At 42.9% G+C, this 21,744-nt stretch overlaps 1 protein-coding gene and 1 long non-coding RNA gene across 2 annotated transcripts in view; one reads left to right on the top strand and one right to left on the bottom strand.

Moving 5' to 3' along the window:
• LOC146808982 (uncharacterized) overlaps window positions 1–11,999 on the bottom strand; it is a 267,404-nt gene extending 255,405 nt beyond the window's left edge. Inside the window, exon 1 of the long non-coding RNA XR_014966299.1 lies at window positions 11,702–11,999. This is a non-coding gene — a long non-coding RNA (uncharacterized LOC146808982). The remainder of the gene's footprint in view (window positions 1–11,701) is intronic.
• Window positions 1–21,744, top strand: part of LOC146808981 (myeloid cell surface antigen CD33-like) — a 413,580-nt gene that overhangs the window by 203,473 nt on the left and 188,363 nt on the right. The gene's annotated exons all lie outside the window — the stretch shown is intronic.

The raw sequence follows: 21,744 nt of genomic DNA, 5'->3' as shown, positions 1-21,744 counted from the left end.
GCTGCTCATGCTAATTTCCTACCAAGAATAGGCAGTCGGCTGATTTAAACAAGCATTGGTAAATACATTATGTTTCACCCATGAGATTAATAATATGCTGTTTGTGCAGGCGAAACCTAAAAACAAAGATATCCGACTTGACATCCAATTTTACTACAGTACTCTTTTCAGTACCCGGTGGCATCACCTGAAGAGAAAATGTATGCAAGAGGCATTATTTGTGAGGCCTGCACAAACAATATGTCTACATTTGTCCTTCACTGGGAACCAAACACCCCAGTGTAGCGATTGACTCTCAGAGGGTAGCGTTGCAGAGCAGTCTAAGGCTTACTCAAGGGAGGTGGTATGGGCTAGTAATCGCCATTTGCAGGTACTCAGAAATAACAATCAATAATTGATTCTCCAGTCTGTACTTTGCTTTATAAAAAGAAAGAGTAAATTTATTACACACAAGCACTACTCAATACTATGCATTAATTTACAAATTTACATAAGCGGTTGGAAATACTTCTGGACATTGCATAACATTTCCACCCCACCCGCAGAGGGGGGCCTAGTACCACCATTCCCATGTATGCACATCATCATGCCCCCAAATTTTCATGCACTGGGTTAACCATAACTAGGAGTGAGGGCCCTTCCCACTGGCACCATCCCAGTGGCAGCCCACCCCATTATCTCAACAAACAAGCATTTATAATGGGAACACCTGCCATAGTGATACATAACCCTGACTTAGCATCTCATTCTGACCATACAGTATACACTCCTAAAACACAGTGGCTGACAGTCTGGGTTGTTCTTTATCTAACGCAGTAGCAAGAATACATGTTTAGGCATCACTTAGAATAACAGTACTCATCAAATCTGATAACAGTTATAATACAATGCAATTAAAGCCCCTCAAAGACATCACAATTATAACCACAGGATTAAGCATTGACATCCAGGCACCCTGGCAGGAATGCCTAGCAGCAGAACCCCAATTCGCTTATCATTTTACATATGTGACTTCCAGTCCCCAAAAGAAATAACCTCATGTAAATACACCACTTGTGCAATTGCACCTCTTCACCTCTAGGGTAATGTCTCACCAAGGCACCCCCAGAACAGCACTTCACACCTTGGTGCAGTCCAAAAACCCCACACCCAGCTGCAGAACAAAAGTTCCAGCCAAAGGTTGGTGTTGAAGAATGGCTGAATCGTTGAGGGGTTGTTTCCTGTAAGTCCCCAGAGAATTAGGTGGGACTTTTCTCTCTTGTGCTGGGGGAGTCTGCATTGCTCCTGCAGCTCCCCCTGCACCTTGTCACACCAGTGGTGGTGGCCCTATCTTCCTGTGGTTACCACACGCTGAAAACGGGCTTCCACTGCCCTGCTAGGCATTATGGGGATGCTTTTCCCCATTCTGTGCATATTAGAGCAGCGGCTCTCCCGCTGCTCTGGGGAGAGCCATGCTGCCATTACTGGCAGCCTCATGTCGCATATGCTCTTCTTTGGGGGCCAAGTCCCACCTGGACCCCATGTGCAGGTACATTGGGGAGCAGCTGGGGGAGCCCACCCTCAGCTGCAACCGCCGGCTCCCCGACTGTCCAGCACCCTCGCGTGCTGTCACGGGAGCGGGCACTTCCATTCTGGTCTGCCTGCTCCGGCGGGCAGCTACGTAGGCTGCCGCTGGTCGGGCAGGGCATCCAGGGAGTGCAACGTCACTTCCCTCTCCTTCCCGCTGCTGAGGGGGAGTGCGGTGGCACTCCCCCCACTTCCCTCTTCACACTGGGGCCTGGAGCTGGGGATCCCGGGCCCCCTAGGACAATCTTCACATGGAGCGTGACGGTGCTCCCCGACTTCCCCCTATTCTTCGGGCCTGGAGTGGGAGTCCCGGGCCCCAGGGCATTCTTTGTTGGCAGCACGACGGCGCTCCCCATCTTCCACCTTCACGGGGGCTGAACGCGCTCCCCGATTAAGTCTTCGGTGGAGCCTGGAGTTGGGAGTCCAAGGCCCCTGGAATACCTTTGCGGGGATCGCGGCGGCGCTCCACGGCTTTCTCTTCATTGGGCGGGCCAGGGTAGGCTCCTGGCACCCCCCCCCCCGTGACAAATTTACAGAGGGAGAAAACGGCGATCCCCGACTTAACTTCTTGGGGGCCCAGAGGAATCCTGGGCCTGGTAGGTCCTTTCTGGGGGTGCAACGGCTTCTTCTTCTGGGGGTACAGCCCCCGGGACCTGACCTACCCCGGGGGCACATCCAAGACCAGCAGTGGAGCCCCACACACTTTGTCATCGGTCCCAGCAAAAGGTCGCCTACCTTCTAGGGGGCATATCTCTTACCCCATGAGGCTAATTTGGACAATCTTGGCCTCTTCTTGCTCCTGGTGGCCAGCACTAGCCACCTGGAGCACTCTTCACCACCCTCTTGGCCTCTAGGAGGGGGGTTTGGCAAGGGGCTGGCTTCACTGGCTCCCTGTGCCAGCCTTTCACCTGGCTCTCCTTCTGGGCTGCTCACTCAGTGCGCATAGGTCCAGGCTTCTTCTCACTGGCCCTGGACTCTCTTAAAGGCGCAGTCCAAAATCATCTCTCCCTCCTGGAATGCTTGCAGTGAAGAGCTAGGGCTCTGATGCTTCAGCTTGGGGAGGAAGGTAATTAATCCAGCCTGGCAGGGTCACACCCGGGCAGGCTCTGGTTATGAGCTGAGTCAGAGGAAATTACATTTCTGGATGACCCATAAGCAGTACAGATATGTCTTTGGACTCAGCAGAATACTTATTCTTACAGAGCTTACAGTGTACTTTGGTGCATGTCTGGAATTTGTAGCCCCCAGGTTAGTGAAACTACCCCATGCGGTCCCGGTCTTCATAGGAGAGTAATGGAGTGTGCATACAGTGAAAACAGTAAAGCACACCGACTTTCCCTTACATGTGTCTCCCCACATTATAAAGCCCATTCCATGTCACCACCCAACTCTGCATCATTCCTGCCACACTATTCTATCTGTACCTGCTCCTGGGCTGTGCACGACAGATCTCCCCTGTGCAGCCCTTACACGTGTGCACACGCATGTGCACTCATGTCTATATGTAACCAGGCCAGTGCCCCTTACCTTGGCTGCAACTCAATAGCCTTCTCCCACAAGGCAGACACCTGTGCAATCCGCATGCAGTCTGTTTCATCATGAGTTCACTGTGGGCGAGTCCCAGCTTATAAGTAAAAGCTCGAAAATTAGGTGTTCAAAAAGCGAAACATCCGTGCGGCTCAGATGGTTAGAATCACCTTCTAACAAAGAGCAATTGTATATTCAATAAAAAAAATAAACAGTAGAAGGCAGTGTTGTCCAGTTCTTCCAATATGGGGAAAGAGTGATGCGACATCTTCACAGGGCTCGTGCAGCCACACTAAAATAACTGCCCAAAACAAAGTCAGAAAATCGAGTTCAAGAACTAAGCTCGCATAAAATGTAGAGTGAGATCAAATTAATACTCCTTGGTGGCATCACGATGAAAAGATCAGGAATGTAACACGGCTGTTTCAATGCGTGCAGCCAGGATAAGTAAAAGATAAAAAACGTTTCACAAAACAGCGGATAGACACAGTAATTCAGCACGGGAACTGATAAGAGCCCCCTTTTAATATATATTAAATAGAAGTGATTTCACAAGCACAGCAAGCAGGTGAAACCTAAAAAGGAGGCGTTTTACCAGCCACCAAAGATAAAACATCTTTTAGGGCCATTTTCTGGGCCCTCTTCGACCTCGACATGTGGAAGAAGCAGCTTTCCTTAGCAAAGCTAATTATAGTTGCTTGGAGAGTAAAGTAACGCTTCCCTTTTCAGATATTCACTAGAGCTCTCAAGTTAGTTTCCCACATTAGTGCGTGGGTAATTCATCAAATCCCCGAATTTAAAGCAAAATGCCTGCAATAAATGAGCAGAGGATTGCGGTCGCGTGAGTTATAGTTGCCTGCACTAACTATAACGGGGGAATTTCATTGGTTTTTTACGAGGGAAATGTCCAGCTAACTATAACATGTGTGAAACCTATGGTTTTTTAAGTGAATTTGCAAGGTTTTTTAAATGCTAATTCCTAACTATAACGTGTGTGAAACCTGTGGTTTTTTAAGTGAATTTGTACGGTTTTTTAAATGCTAAGTTATGTATTTATTAATCTTTTTTTTTTTCAGGTTTTTCACCGTGCGCGCACCGTGCGCGCGCTGTGGGCGCTTGGTGCACTTCGCGCACCGAGCACCCACGATGCGCTGTGCGTGCCGTTCGTGCACCGTGCGCGCACCCCACGCTTTTTCGTCAAAAAAATTAATGTTTTTTTCACCCTTGGGGGTCCTTCAGTGACCCCCTGACAAAGGCTAGGGGGTCAGGAACTGTCCACCCTGCCCCCTTTTCACGTTCTCCACCTTTGTTTTTCACTGCCTCAGACTGCGAGAGACAAAATGGTGGCCGACACTTCCTGATTTCGACTGATTCGAATGTTTACTGACATCTAACAACCAATCAGAATTGCGCTCGCGCACGTCACCGTGCGCGCACCATGCGCGCACGGTGCGCGCTTATAGATATATATGTACTTTTAACTGAAATTTTCTCAGGAACTACTGAACAGATTGACTCCAGATATTCAAAAGGCACATCCCTGACCTGAGGACTACCTCTCTGCCAAATTTCAAGTAATTCTGTTCAGCCGTTCGGGCTGTACCTTGGACTAAAGGTCCCTATGGAAAAATGCATGGGGAAAATGCGTTTTGGGACCCCCCTTTTTTCTCGACCCCGCTTGACTAATCACCCCGAGACTTTCAGGGTAGGAGCGGAGCGCCCAACCTATTTTGAAAAATTCACGAGGATTCGTCAACCGGCGACAAAGTTATTCAAAATTGAATTTTCAGATTTCCTATGGAAACACGGTCCTAGCTATAACTATCTACTGGCGACCGCCAGTAGATAATATATACATACAGACGAAACAAAAGGAGATAAACAACAAAGTAAAATCAGACAACACAGTTGTAAACCTAACGAATATGGTTTTGACTCCAGATGAAGAACAAATCCTTGCTCTAGGACTTTCATACTGCAAGACAACGAACTTTGATCATACACAAACCAGAATAGATCTTTATCAATTCACACGTAAACTAAAATTACGAAAGCATTTTTTCAATACCAAGGAAAAGATCAATATGAAAGATCAGGACAGTAGCACACATCAAGAATCAGACACTTTAACTGTAGCGGATTTATCTTTCCTGAGAGACATGATGGAACTAGAAAACGAGAGCTTAACTGAGGTAACAACTTTGGAAAATACAGGAACGAATTCAGATCTAAACACATCTGCAGCCGTGGTAACACCGTTTCGACCGAAATCTATTTTTAATCCTCTGATGCCAAGGGACAACATTGATATTTTTGCAGACAGAATGATCCAGGATCTTAAAGTTTTGGCAACTGAAAGTAGCAATATGTTCAACATGACAAAAGGTAATGAACCAGTTGGATACTCCAAGGTAATGCAAAAAATAAAAGAACGTCCCGATATAGTTGTACGTTGGTCGGACAAAGGGGGCAATATTGTACTCTGGCCTCTAGATATGTACAATAGAGAAGCAATAACCCAATTATCAGACAAGAACTGCTACACAAGGATCAGTGCCACTAACATTATCAGTACCAAAGAAAAATATCATGGATGCCTGTATGAATGGAGACGAAAGGGGCTACTAACAAGAAATGAACTGGACTTTTTAAAGAATGATTATCCTGTGACACCGCAATTGTATTTATTACCAAAAATTCATAAGGATGCGGTTTGTCCTCCTGGCAGACCAATTATATCTGCCATAGGGAGTTTATTTGAGAACACTAGCAAGTTCATTGATTTCTTTCTCCAGCCATTAGTACAGTCTTTACCATCCTATACTAAAGACACTGGTGATTTTCTTACTAAGATCTTTGATCATAATTGGCATGAGGATTATATATTTGTTACACTTGATGTACAAAGTTTGTACACTAGTATAAGACACCAGGACGGTTTGAGAGCCACCAAACATGATCTGAGTACAAGAGATATGAGTTTCCATGAACATACGTTAATGTTGTTGCAAATGGTAGAGTGGTGCCTGACAAATAACATCTTTATGTTTGACAGGTTATTATACAAACAGGTACAAGGGACAGCCATGGGTACTTGCTTCGCCCCCAGCTATGCGAATTTGCATATGGGCTGGTGGGAGGAGCAAGTACTCATGAGGGCATTCAACACCCAAATGTCTGAAAATATAGCCATATACCAACGCTATATAGATGACATTTTTATTGTGTGGAGAGGCAGTGAACAAAGTGCCATTGATTTTGTAAATGCCATCAATGCAAATGATCTAAATCTTAAATTTACAGGCACTTTAAACAAACAATCCATTGTCTTTCTTGATTTGGAACTGTACACTATGAATAATAGAATACATTCGCGTACACACCGGAAATTAACATCAGGGAATGCTATTTTACATGCTCAAAGCTTCCACCCTGTTAAACTTATTGAAAGCATTCCCTTTGCCGAATGTCTACGTATGAAAAGAAACTGCAGCACTGTTGAGAGCCTAACAGACTCAACAAATAACCTGTTTGAAAGACTCAGTAGTAGAGGGTATAAAACAAAAACTTTGGAGTCAGCAAAGCAAAAATGTTTGAATATCTCCAGAAAATACCTTCTATTTAAAAGTAAAGTAAACAAAACAACAATAGGGGAAACAACGAAACAAACACCTAGGCTAATCACAGGATACAACATTTTTCATCAGAAACTAAGGAAAATCTTGTATAAACACTGGCCAATAGTGCGTTGTGATCCTATTATAGGCACCTCCTGCACCTGCATGTCATGAGTGATGTAATATGTGATGTCATCAGCAATGCATTGCGGGCGCGCGAGTTATAGTTAGCTGAACTAACTATAACGGGGGAATTTCAATGGTTTTGTACGAGTGAAAAGTCCAGCTAACTATAACGCCCCTGAAACCTATGGTTTTTTCAGTGAATTTCTAAGGTTTTTTAAATGCTAATTCCTAACTATAATGTGCCTGAAACCTATGGTTTTTTCAGTGAATTTCAAAGGTTTTTTAAATGCTAATTTCTAACTATGCCTACAGAGATAGGACATGTGAAGAAAGAAGAAAAAACGCACAGAAAGAAAAAAAAGGAATGCAGAAAGAAGCAACAGAAGTCCTCAAAGACGAAGAAAAGTGCAGGAAGAAGGATAACGTGCAGAAAGAACTAACAGAAGAGCAGAAAGAAGCCTTGTTGCAAAATCATCCTTTACCCTCAACTTTTTCAGACGGATACTGGTGGTAACTGAGTCTGACTATCCAGTCCTAGAGCCAGTGCTATGTTAAAAGACACTCAGAATACAGTGAAAACACCTACATACACTAGGGAACACTATGCGTTGGGGTCCCCCTGTGATCAGCATGACCTCCTCTGTAAGCCCCTAGCATATAATAGGGCAGGGGATTAAAACTACCTCTTAAAACGCGCCACAGGGCGTGTTTGCACATGTCACCTCAGGCCCCGTCCCCTCACTTCCCCACGGTGTAAACACGCCCTGTGGCCGTTTTAAGTTGGGAGATTAAGTCCCCTTGAATCCTGAGGGTCCCTAGAGTCCATCTAGACCACTAGGTACCTCCAGTAAGCGCCACAGAGCTGCGTTGCAGAGAGATGTAACAAGCATTGGCAATGCCAATCGGTCTCGCCATATTGATGAGGTTTGCGGTTTTTTTTAGAAATAATGTGTGATAGTATTTTTATATGGTATAATTGTGTGTAATAAAAGCTATGGGATCACTTAGTTTCTTTGTAGAAATTTGTATTTGTATCTAAACATTTGAAAGCATGAAAACAGTAAGTAATACAGTAAATCCAACTAATAATTGGTATATTATTAAAAGTTTGCATTTTGTTAATTTAAACTTATATACAATATGGAAAAATAATTGTTTATGATGAAGTGATAGCATCCATGTTTGTAACCTTGTAATATATTGTCAAGCATATTTTAGCTGAGCTATAGGGCCTCAAGAGTGAAATTGCTTCCAAACAGAACTTGTTATACACACAAAAGCCACATAGCAAACATTTGAAAACCATCAAAGCAGTAACTAATACAGTAAATCCAACTAATAATTGTTAACTTATACAAAAAGTTTGCAGTTTGTTATTTTAGACTTATATACAATAAAAAAGTATTGTTTTTATGATGTAGTGATAGCAAACATGTTTAACTTTGAAAGTAAATGAAAGTGGTATTCAGTTGATATTGCTTTTTTGTGTGAATTTGCTGCAGTGCTGATTTGTGGGTATAGCGTTAGGTTGTGGGTTATTAATATTTAGCATTAATGAAAATAAAGTGCATAGAATAATTAAATATTAGAATAAATTCAATTGCGCGTGTTGCATTGCATTGCTGCATTACAGGTGTGCACTGTAATTTGGTTTATGTATTTATTAAGTGAATTTCTTTTGGTTTAATGTAGGAGACAAGTACTTTTTACCTTGCTCCTTTTTGCTTTCCCAACTGCTTTGCAGTAGTTCTATTTTGAGTTCTAGTGGCAGTTAATATGGAATGGTATGAAAAGAGAAAGTGCAAAAACACACATACACTGTTACACGGGTAGTAGCGAACATATTAGAGTGCGGATCGATAAGAAATCATGGCTAGCAATTTAATAAGCGGCGGCGGTTTGTTAATTAGCTCCGTATATGTCATACCCGTTCACCTCTCACATAAATGTATAGCGCTGCTTAATTGGTAAACATAATTGTAGTTTCTGCCTAAATCAATATGATGTCCAAACTACTTTTCATCCCAAACACCCAAACCAATCCCTTAGTGCCATTGCTGAGCTTTAAAACGCGTTTATGCTAAATAAGAAGGAAGTCGGTTGCAGTGACACAAAATGCAGTTCTGTCCATCTCTCTGGCCGTAGCTTTGGATGCGCACCCTCTCTCAAAGAATGTCACACGGAGTAGCGCTGCGCATTAAAAATGATGGCGAGCACTTTGCTACTTTGCTGGTAACAGCCCAGCCTCGTTAATCTTTATAAACCAGCAGCAGTTACATTGATGACATTTAAAGGGGCATGCTAGTATAGCAATATGTGTTCATATGTGGAAGCCGTGGCTATTGCGGCAAATAAAATAGCAACATTAGCAGGGGCGCTGCATGCGCTCGACGACAAGTGTCTGCTTACGGGTTTAAAGGCGTGTGGGGCCCCCGTTTTTATACGGCTAAATTCCACGCTTTTAAAACAACACACAATCCCAAGCAGCAGTCGCTCTGCATGTGCTGGACAACAAGTTTCTGCTTACGGGTTTAAAGGCGTGTGGGGCCCCCGTTTTTTTAAGGCTAAATTCCACGGTTTTAAAACAGCATCCAATACCAAGTGGCAGGCGCTCTGCAGGCTCTGGACAAGTGTCTGCTTACGGGTTTAAAGGTGTATGGGGCCCCCGTGTTTTTTAAGGCTAAATTCCACGGTTTTAAAACAGCACCCAATACCAAGTGGCAGGCGTGCTGGATGCGCTGTACATAGAGTGTTTGCGTACAGGTTTAAAGATGAGTGGGGCTCATGATTTGTTTGGATAAATTGCACGCTTTTAAAAAGCCCTCATAACTTGTGCAATATTTTGTTTACGTTGTCACAGTATTTTTATTCTTACAGTTAAACCATAAATAGACATATAATACTACATATCAAGCAGAGATAATTATTAAAAGACATAGGAAAACGAGGCCTACATTTATCACACAAGAAATCTTCAACACAACATTTATAACACAGCACCAGATGCAGCTAACCTCTGAAAAAGGTTTGTAAACAAACGTCGAGTGAAAAGTGCTAAAACCCACACCCCCGCTTCACTTCTAAAGTGAACACAAGGAATTATATGGTGGACCAAAAGGTTCCAATAAAACTTGTGCTTATCTCTGGGAACCACAATAAAGATGTGCGTCTGTACTCAAGAAAGCATGCCATGCAAGCTACTTTACATAAAGTATCACATGTGCAATACGCATAGGGCAAAGGAGTACACCATTTATAGCATACACTTGTTTTCTTACATTCATATGTTTTGCTTTTGATTAATTATCACGCAGAGAGACTGCTTATTTAAAACTAAAGAGCCCTATGGCATAGCGCTCCGCTTACAGTACTAGCGATTTCACTTGTAAATATGAAAGACTCTTTTACGTAAATCATCTGTCTCTGCTGCAAAAACTGTCAACTCACATCGGCATGTTCGCCATGCATAACTCTAGCTGTACTTAAAATGTATGTTATACTACAGGGTGTGGACATATGCTGCCCGGATGCGAAACATTTCAAAACATAAGGGCAGGAGGTGAAAACACTGTAGTTCACGTAAGCAAACGGTGTGCAGCATCAATGGAGGCTCGTGTTCCCAGACAGCAGAAACGGTTCCTCAATGGCATGGCCCCGGTCTGAAACTACATTTATGCGAAATCAATAGAGATTTGCACGCAGAGATATCAAATCCAGTTCCATTCACCTCTATGCGCCTAGCTTTGCATCCGTGCACATTATACACAGTACATAAGATCAATCCCCTCGTGCTAACAAAGCGAATATGTTTTGGGTAATGTAAATAGTGCTGATAAAAAGCACGGCTATATCTACGGGTCGAATCGTCAAAGAATAAAACTTGCAATTTAATAAGCGGGCACTGTTTCAATATGCTGTCCAAGCTACTTTTCATGGAAGCCTCCTAATTCACAGTAACAATAGAGTTTTTTACACATTTGCAGGCTATTTGCAAACACTTGTGAAGTAGTTACTTGTGGCTCCAACAAGACAGACGTCAAGCTATGGAGCTACTTTGAAGTTATTTGGTTTCGTTGTGCCCCTGAAGCATACGATTTCAAGAAGAGCTGTGAAGTACTTGGGTGCGGCTTTAACACCGAGCGATTCTGCCACAGCTTTCCCAGACTAGTCACACAGCACGTCAAAAAATAAAACCTGAAATCACATTTACATCCCTAAGCAGCTGCGAGTCAGAGCTACATAGGCAAATTATAAAGAAATAAATCGGGGGCAGGCTCATAAACTTAATGAATAAATATAGACTGTGTGCATATAGTGTGCGCCATAATATTATGTGTAGCAGAGCATTTGACAAAAATACATTGAATTGCTGAAACATCCAGGCACTCCATTAACATCACGGGCTTGAACGGAAAAAAACAAAAAAAAACACAGCGCTGCATCGTCAAATTTTATAAATTAGCATCAGCTCTAGTTATATCCAAAGGGTGTCACACATTTAAAAGCATATTTTAAAAGCATATTTTCCTTAAAATAACGCCAGATCAGAAGCAACAAACAAGCTAAATACATCGCTCACAGGGTACAAAGCATATGAAGCCCTCCTCTGCTTACGGGTTGAAAGGCGTGCGGGACCCCCGTTTTTAGAAGGCTAAATACCACACTTTAAAACAACATCTCATCCTAAGTGGCAGGCGCGCTGCATGCGCTGTACAACGAGTGGTTGTTTACTGTTTAAATGCTTGTGCGACACTCCATTAACATCACGGACTTCAATGAAAGAAAAAAAACATAATCTCATCCTCTTTCTATGACTAAATTGCTTGCTAAGTAAACACAGCAGTGATGGTGTGAACTCGGTTTACCTTTAATGCCCGGGAGTAAACCTTAGCTTGAAGCGAACCTAGCTTGTTTCCGTCCCTTTCATTATGTTAGCAGACAATCCAGTGTCATCAAGGACATTCTGGTCCAGTGTCAGGAGCCTGAAACTATGTTATAAATGCTTTAAGATTGCCATGTCGCACCCAATGTGTGAAATCACCTAAGGGCACTCGGGCCCCTGCACATCACATGCTTGAATCTCAGCAGGACCGACTCAGCCTTCCATTCTTCCGAGGTCAATTGAACGAGCAGCAATGGGTTGAGTGAAATAAACGTCTGGACCCCGTGTCTCTCTCCACTCTGCAGCGAAGAGTATTTAGGGATCTCTGAATGAAAGTGGTTGAGCTCGCGCGGTAGAGATACCAAGTACACTGCACCCCTAGAAAAGCTTGCGAATAAGAACGTTTTTTCCATAGCTGTAAAAACAAACAAGCATTGCGCAGCCCCCCACTATCCTAATGCTGATGGCGGCATGCGCGCTTTGGCTTTAAACATCTGAAGCTTAAGCACGTGTGCCGGGATTGCTTGAAAAGTAAGGAAAAAGAAACTGTGCATTTTTTTCTATTTCTTTACTTCTGAAATAATCCAGGCACTCGTGCTTTAGCTTCAGATGTTTCAAGCTAAAGCACGGGTACAGCAATTGAAACCACAGTAAACAAATAGGGAAAAAATGGCCACCTGACGTTTCTATCCTTTTATTTATTTACTTTTGTTGTAATGGTGGCACTCGCGCGGGTGCCCCATTGTAACAAAAATAAGTAAACAGGGAAGAAAAATAATGCATGTAATCAGTTCCCCCATTTCTAAAACGTTGTCTATAGCTGGAGAGGCTGTGGTTTAGCGGTTAGAGCTGCCCACTAAAGAGCTGGGGGCCAGAGTTCGAGCCTCGGCATCGGCTCAACATTTATTAATTATTTGCAAATTACGATTTTGTTATTACGGGAAGAAAAATACAGCATGTAATCAGTTGTCCCATTTGCTGGAGAGGCTGTGGTTTAGCGGTTAGAACTGCCGACTTGAGACCTGGGGGCCAGTGTTCGAGTCTCGGAATGGCTCAACATTTGTTAAGTAATTGCAAATTTCGATCTTCCAATAATAAATAAACACAGGGATCTTGGAGCGCCGGGAGAAAAGAAATTCACGTACCTACCGATAAAACTTGTTAACATGCGACTCCCAAAATTAAAGTCATAACATAACTTTGCAATAACAAAAACATGTTTATATGTACGTGGACACACGCAGTAAAGGTTTCAAAGTCTGTCAATATAATAAGCTTGCTTTGAGCTCGTAAGTTTGAAACGTGTGACAATATCACATGCTTGCCTTGAACTAAAAAACAAAAGAAAGGCACATTAAAAAAAGAGGCCCCCGAAAGACCCAGAAAAAATTGACTAATAATTGCGATCCCAAGCAGCTGCCGCTCTGTAAGCAGCAGCCGCTCTGAATACGTTACACAACGAGTGTCTGCTTACAGGTTTAAAGGTTTGCAAGGCACTCGTCTTTCTGTATTTGTACAAAAAAGACTATAAAACATCCAGGCACTCCATTAACATCACAGGCTTGAACGAAGAAAAAAAACAAACAACGTAAACAAGGGCACCATATGTGTGTGCCTAGGGAGCATTCCATCAGCATCACGTGCAGATAAAAAAGTCCGTGCCTGGGAGGCACTCCATTAACGTCACGTGCCTTAACGATGTGTTGCTGCCTAAATCAAGTGCTTTAACGATGTGTTTCTGCCTATAGAGCATTCCATCAGCATCACGTGGTCAGCATCACGTGCAGGAAATAAAACAAAGTCCAACAACCAAAGCAACGCCCCTAATACGAGAAAGGGGCCAATAGCCATAGGCGTGGCTAACAGCTCAAAAGGAGGGACTTCAAACACTTGTAACCAATACCAAGTAGAAAAAGTTTGAGAGGCACATTGAAGAACGAATGAGAACAACTATTTAAAAAGAGGCGGTCAGACCCTCACTAAAGTATATATTGCATGTCTCAATGAGACAGCGCAAGCGCTGCCTAGGCGAGACCTAAAAAGGGGCACGGCCAAGACCACCTCTCTGCAACGCAGCGGAGTGGTGCTTACTGGAAGCACCTGGTGGGCTAGTTGGCCTCCAGGGTCCCTCAGGATTGAAGGGGAATTATTTCCCCAACTTAAAATGCGCCACAGGGCTTGTTTACACACGTTAAGAGGCCCCGTCCCCTCCCTTCACCGCTGTGTAATCACGCCCTGTGGCCGTTTTTAGTTGGGAGATTAAGATCATTTGAATCCTGAGGGTCCCTAGGGTCCAACTAGCCCACTAGGTACCTCCAGTATGCGCCACAGAGCTGCGTTGCCGAGAGGTGTAAAAAGTGGCACGGCCTGGACCACCTCTCTGCAACGCAGCTCAGTGGCGCTTACTGGAAGCACCTGGTGGGCTAGTTAGCCCCCAGGGGCCCTCAGGATTGAAGGGGAATTATTTCCCCAACTTAAAACGCGCCACAGGGCTTGTTTGCACACGTTAACTCAGGCCCCGTCCCCTCCCTTCACCACTTTGTAAACACGCCCTGTGGCCGTTTTTAGTTGGGAGATTAAGTTCATTTGAATCCTGAGGGTCCCTAGGGTCCAACTAGCCCACTAGGTACCTCCAGTATGCGCCACAGAGCTGCGTTGCAGAGAGGTGTAAAAAGTGGCACGGCCTGGACCACCTTTCTGCAACGCAGCTCAGTGGCGCTTACTGGAAGCACCTGGTGGGCTAGTTAGCCCCCAGGGGCCCTCAGGATTGAAGGGGATTTATTTCCCCAACTAAAAAACGCGCCAAAGGGCGTGTTTGCACACGTCACCTCAGGCCCCGTCCCCTTCCTTCCCCACTGTGTAAACATGCCCTGTGGCCGTTTTTTAAGTTGGGAGATTAAGTCCCCTTGAATCCTGAGGATCCCTAGGGGCAAAATAGCCCACTAGGTACGTCCAGTGAGCGCCATAGCAGAGAGGTGTAAAAAGGGGCACGGCCTGCACCACCTCTCTGCAACGCAGAGCAGTGGCACTTACTGGAAGAACCTGGTGGGCTAGTTGGCCCCCAGGGTCCCTCAGGATTGAAAGGGAATTATTTCCCCAACTTAAAACGCGCCACAGGGCGTGTTTGCACATGTCACCTCAGGCCCCGTCCCCTCCCTTCACCACTGTGTAAACGCGCCCTGTGGCCGTTCTAAGTTGAGAGATTAAGTCCCCTTGAATTCTAAGGGTCCCCAGGGTCAAACTAGCCCACTAGGTACCTCCAGTAAGCGCCACAGAGCTGCGTTGCAGAGAGGTGTAAAAAGGGGCGTGGCCTCAGAACACCTGTCTGCAACGCAGCTCCCTGGCGCACACTGGAGATACCTGTTGGGCTAGTTGGCCCTCAGGGACCCTCAGTATTGAAGGGGAATTAATTCCCCAACTTACAACTGGCCAGGGGGCGCGTTTGCAGAGTGCTGCAAGGAGGGGACATGGCCTCCAGCGCGATGCCAGTCTTTTATTTATTTCATTTTTTTAAGAATGAGGGCTGTGTGGCACCCCTTCGTTGTCTAATTTACTGGCCCTGGGGACCCCATCCCCCAGGGCCTGCACCCTAATTTTTTTTGTTGAAAAATAAATGTGGCCCTCCCAAGGCCTTAATCGGCCCCTGGGACCCCAGCCCCATGGCCTTTTTTTAAATTAAATTTTGGCAGACAAGTTTAAATGGAAGGTTTTTGAGTATTACACACTCACTATCAAATTCTTCTGCCTTCTGGATGTTCACGATCTTCTGCTGCTGCCGTTCGAGTGTAACAAACAGCATCAGAACTAATTCCTTAATTCTCAGACCCCGCCAGGAAGTTCGTTAGTCATTGTAAATTTGTTATATTTATTTATTTTTTGTACATTCCTTGCTTGCTGTGTTTGATATAGTGTTCCTCTTGCCTGCTGTGTTTGATTCTGTGTCCTGCTATTTTTGTACATTCTATTTTGTAACATTTCTCTCATGTAACGTAACTGGTTCTATTGTACAGCGCTCTGACACCTTCGGGTAAATTCCGCGCTTTATAAAAATCCATAAATAAATAAATCTCACCACTCCGTCTGTGTATATCCTGTTGCACAGAAAGTACTGACTGAGTTCTTTGGGGCATTAAGGGCTATGTATTTCCCATGACAATTCTCTTAGACTACTCGGCTTCACACTGGTTTTCTTTTCATTCGGCCATTGAACAGTGGGGCTGGTCAATAGTAAAGAGCAGGTTTTTACGAAAACGATGTATTTTTATAACATATTCAAAATATTACGAATTATCTGGTTGCCTCTGTCTCCATAAGGGTTTCTACGTGCTGCATATTTGAATGAAAAAAAAGTCTTTGGAAGTGGGTATTTTTTAATTCAGGGACAATTTTGTGCTAGTAGGCACATTGGATTCAAGGACTTTAATTGGTTTAAAATAAGAGACCAAGAATATTTACAGCAGGAATATTTACAGAGGAATCAGCGCAGAATGTGATGCAATTCTGACATTTCATTCAGGCCATTTGTCACACAGTTATATTTTAGAATCAAATAAGCTTCTCTCCTTAGTAGCAGTGTTTCAACATTGCCTCCCCTTGGTGGTGGTTTGATTCCTGACAGTACTGTCCAGACAAACCTTTTTCTGAATGTTCATTTTTGACAAAATGTGGTACCACAGGCGCTGTTAAAACTTTTTGTTTGATCCTGGATTGATGTTGGACGATTCTCTGATTAATCTGTTGCGTAGTTTTACCAATATACAACTTGAGGCAAGGGCACATATTGGCATAAACAATGTTTTTGGTTTTGCAATTTGTCAGTACTTTGTGTATCCATTTGATGGAATTGTACACAAATTCTTTGCCTTCCACGGTGTTAGCGCATGCGGAACAATTGCCACGTGGTGGCCTTACAATGGTTTCAGATTCCGCAGTGTTCTTAAGTCTGTGTTGGTCTTGGAACTTGGCAAATCAGCGCGTATGATTTGTTGGCCTATGCTTTTGTTCTTTTTCAAAGCAAAAAAAGGGGTCTTTCCATAGGGCATTCAAGGCCAGTCAACAGATGCCGGTTGTTCAAGATAGCTTTGCGGAATTGGTGGGTATGTGGCCCAAATGTCGACAAACATACTAACTTTTCAATTGTTTTTTTTTCTTCTTAATCAATAATTCTTCGCACGGTGTGTACCACACTCTCTTTGTCGCATGTTTCACCATCTTCTTTGGGTATCCCCTTTCCTTTAGTTGTTTGCAGAAATGAAGTCTTCCTTACGGACACAATTTCGCCTAATTCTCAGAAGTTAACTGTAAGGCAGATTATCTTTAAGACTTCTAGGATGAAAGCTTTGGTAATGTAAAATGGTATTTTTATCTGTGGGTTTACGATGTAAGGTAGTAGATAATTTTTCGTCTTGCACAAACACTTCAACGTCCAAAAAGTTAGACGTGTCTGTTTTTTTGTCATGCTGAATTTAAGATCTGCATGTCTATTGTTTAGCCACTAAAAAAAAGTTTTCAGTTGATCATCCGTGCCTTCCCACAGACACCAATCATCCCAGGATCCCAGGATGCTTGTTTCCGGTTCAGGGAAGAGCTGGCTTGGCAGTTCAGGCTGGACTATTCCCATGAGGCACAGGGTCAAGACTGATTTCCATATAGCTGGGTCTGAACTGAGGTGGCGAAGTGAGCTAAAGAACAATGAAGGATTCAACCCAGATCTGTGACTGGGGGTGAGGGCAAAGCTTGTTGCTTCCCTGTGTCTCAACACTCCTTGCAGTCAAGGAAGTTATTCCGCAGTGTTAAGAGAGGATTTTTTAATAGTAGACTTTTAAATAGTTAGAAATATAATTTGGTATCCACTGCTTCCCACCCACACCTTCATTATATCCAAAATGGAAGTAAAATATTCAAGTCATTGTTCTAGATGTGCTCTTGTGCCGGTCTGGGTTGATCGGATTTTAACAGGGTTGTTTGTGCTTGCCTGTGTGTAACTGCGATTCTTTTCGTAATACTGTGTGCGTCTGCTTTGTGTGTTGGTTTGTGGGTGAACCGACAATTATAGAATCTCCTACACAATAGGAGAAGGGGATTCGTGATATCAGTAAAGACAAAGTATGGAATAATTACTATGCAGTCTCACACCTTGTTGCATACTAATTATTACACATTTAAAGAAAACTATATAGCCCCGAATCGTGCTCCCCTGGGCAGGAAGCAACAATATAAATAAATAACAGCATTTGGTGTAACAGGCATAGTCCTTAATTAACGGCCTTTTTTTCTTGATGATTACTGTCATAGTCAGTGAAAAAACTGAAATAATATAAACATTAGCAAAAGTCCAAGACAGAATCCCAGAACTTATTTCTTCTGGTTTTTATGTATAATACAAATGTTCTCCATCTCCTTTCAAGCGATTCAGATCTGCTGCCCTGTGCTGCTGTTTGCTTAGTTGATACTGGCACTAGAAAGATCCAAAACACCAGGTACCATCCTGTTAATAGGGCGGGTTACAGAGTTGTTGATTTGTAAAAGAATAAGTGCCGGGGCCCAAAGACGTACTCAGAAGCTTGTGTTTGGCACTATCAAAGGCAGCACAGCCTTGATTCCACCTCATGCCTCTTTAATCCTCCATCAGACACATCCTGCTACTTTATCTCACTCTTGCACGTGATATTTAATCCCTGCATTTTCCCTTTGGCGCTTTTTTTTCCTTCTTTCTTTTCCTCCTTCTATCCCCTCTTTCTCTGAATCAAAATATTTTAAGGAAAAATAAGTGCTGGTACCCAAAAATCAGTGTTGGTGGGTTCCACCTGCAACAACCGGTTCAGATTAAGCATCACAAGAGCCAGAATTATATCCACCTCCTTTTCCTTTCACCAACAGCCATGCAAGTTCAAAGCATTTCTACTATTACTGGACATCAGTCTGGAGAATGTTGACAGACACAGGTTCAACAGGCAAACTAACAGGTTGAACAATATCTCAGCATACCAAGAATTAACACCCAGGCATGGCAGGCGGTCTGACACGTCAATGGAGGCAGCCAAGTTATGTATGTTGCAGCTTTGGAAGCCTGATACATGCCTGTGGCCAGAAACATGGCTCCAAAAAAGGTACAACATAGCTTCATATGAAAATCTAATTCACCAGTTGAATAGTCAAATGTAAACATTTGAATAAATATGGGGTAGCTTCTTTCAAAGATATGAAGTTATCAGTGTTGCGAATATTAATTTTGCTCATCTACCAGATGGCTATCCCTCGGCCATATCAGTCAAAGTGTTATGGATGAGGGAAACAGGGGAGGACGGACGTGGAATTTACAACCATAATATGGTCAGTGTATATTCTTGGTGTAAAGTCTGACCTCCTAATTTCAATTTTTAAGATATATGTTCATTTATGAACTGTATAATGATAATCAATTTGAGCTCTCCTTGGAGGCTATCTATAGAAACTAATGTTTACATTATTTAAAAGTTACATACATTAATGGGAAATGGAACAGGAAAATAGTAGGTGTGTGTGGCAAGAAGGCCCAGGAAAGATAAGGAGAGGACAAAGAAAGAGACTCAAGAAACTAATGGAATGAAACAGTCTGGCAAGGGATTAACATATGTTACTTTGCAGGTGCGTCTTGTGAATGTCCTGTGTTGAACTTCAAGGGCATTTCACTTCTTTCCTCGAAATAAAGCATTGTTAATACAAAACATATCTACTACTCTCATTGCTGCATGTTGTATTGGCTAGCAGTAAAAGATTTTAAATGTAGAGACCTTTTACTAGTTGTCAGACTTGAGAATGTCCTCGAATTTGGCCTCAGCCCATAAGAGTTTCACGACCCTAGCACCTCTGGCAGACTGAGCTCTAAAATTCACCATTTCCTCCACCTGCATGAATCACCCCTTTAGCACATCTACTTAGAGTAGCCACAGTTAAGGGTTAAAGTTTTACATAAAGATATTAATAACCGCAGGGTGGATATTTTCTAGTTCTTTGTAGATACTGCTTGAGGCAACTCACACACGCAAGTTTGGATGAGAACGAAAAGCTGGAAACTTTACGGCAGTAGGCATAATCTTATTACGCCTCATGATAGTAAAATGAACCCCCATAGGGGAGAAATGCATTGAAGAAATGTCCAAAGATCTAACATCTAATAATCTACAAGAGACTAAGCATAACGGCAATGGCCAGATTCTGAGATAACAACTTCCATGAAAGCTTGTCATTGTCCTCCCATGACTGAAAGAGCTGTAAAACCATATTAAAGTGTAGAGTAACTAGGTTTAGGAGGGTCTGATTATCTAATTCCCATCAACAGTCTACATATCAAAGGGTATTACCCAATCAGTTTACCTTCAATTCTCTGGGGTCCTGCTGATAGTGCTGGCTTATACTCATTAATAGTCCAATAAGGCTTCTGTCCAGCAGCCAATCATGCAAAACAATTGAGAACCCGAAAGACATCTGTGAAAATGGGACAGATAGCCTGTTCAAAAGAAAACACCACCTAGACCACACATCCCAGACAGACTAGTAGGCTTTAGTTATACCTCTCACCAGCAATGCTGAGATGTAACAGGAAGCTGATTTCAAAATGCCTTGCATATCTGCAAATGTTCCAAAAGTTTCCAATGCCACCAGGACAAGCTTGCCCTCTGAGGTGAGGTTGTGACGCTGCCCACCTGGATTCATCAACAACAGCAGGAAAGTCAGGTAGTAAAATTGGAGAGTTAGCTGATAGCTCCAAAACAGATGGATACCATGGTTGCACTTTCTAAAGGGATATTATCAACACCACTTGCGCTGACTGTCTATGAATCTATGCTACACACCTGGACATCATGAAAAATGGTAGAAAAGCATGCACATTTCCACCAGACCATTCTTGAAGAAATGCATCTGTTTCCAATACGTACAGATAGGGGCTTCAACTGAAGTGACTCTGTAACGGAGTCATTAATGGGTAGACAAATAATTCTGTTTTAAAGGTCCCCACAATCTTGCACAGAACTTTGAAAACACAGGGGTTCAGACACCAATCGTTGTTGTAAATCACTCTGGAGTACCAGTCCTACATATTGTTGCATGGTCCCTTCAGAGATATCTTTTGATGGAAACAAAGCTCCTACATAGATATGGCCAGTTACACTAAGTGTTTTGATCAAATCCCACCTGATCTGTAGGTACCCACCATGGTCAGATTGTTCATAAACATAAGGGCAGCATATTTCACCTTGTGTTTTGTGAAGCTTCAAATCGCAAAAAACCTTTATGAAGCTCTAAAAAATGTATATACATTAATGATTCCTTCTTTGACTATCTTCCTCCAGTCTAGAGACTGCCATATTTGGCAATTAAAACCCAGAGACTTGCATCAGATTACAATACTAGATCTGGGAATGTAGGAAACATAGTTCAACCATTACAAAGTATATGCAACTTAATCTCCAGTTTATTCCCGACCTTGACCCTTGATTTAATGGAAGAATCTCTGGGCCCGATTCACAGAACTAACTTAAGACAAAATCCTAAACTTACTACTTTTGGTATTCACAGAAGTTAGGATTTTGTCTTAAGTTTGTCTTAAGACAAACTTAAGACAGACTTAAGACAAACTTAAGACAGACTTAAGACAGACTTAAGACAAACTTAAGACAGACTTAAGACAGACTTAAGACAGACTTAAGACGGACTTAAGTTAGGATTTTGTCTTAAGTTTGTCTTAAGTCTGTCTTAAGTCTGTCTTAAGTCTGTCTTAAGTTTGTCTTAAGTTTGTCTTAAGTTTGTCTTAAGTCTGTCTTAAGTCTGTCTTAAGACAAACTTAAGACAAAATCCTAACTTCTGTGAATACCAAAAGTAGTAAGTTTAGGATTTTGTCTTAAGTTAGTTCTGTGAATCGGCCCCTCTGAATCTACCAAAACTCTTTGAAATGTATTAAATCAAATGCTGGAAAGCCCTGAAATAAAGGGAGCCTGGAAAGATAAGCTGAATGGAGGACAAAAGAAGACCCACCAGCATTACAAG

Source organism: Triturus cristatus, chromosome 7 (assembly GCF_964204655.1).
Source record: "Triturus cristatus chromosome 7, aTriCri1.1, whole genome shotgun sequence".
Lineage (NCBI taxonomy): Eukaryota > Metazoa > Chordata > Amphibia > Caudata > Salamandridae > Triturus > Triturus cristatus.
Note: the sequence above shows the minus strand (reverse complement) of the source record. Positions and strands in the feature narration are given on the sequence as shown.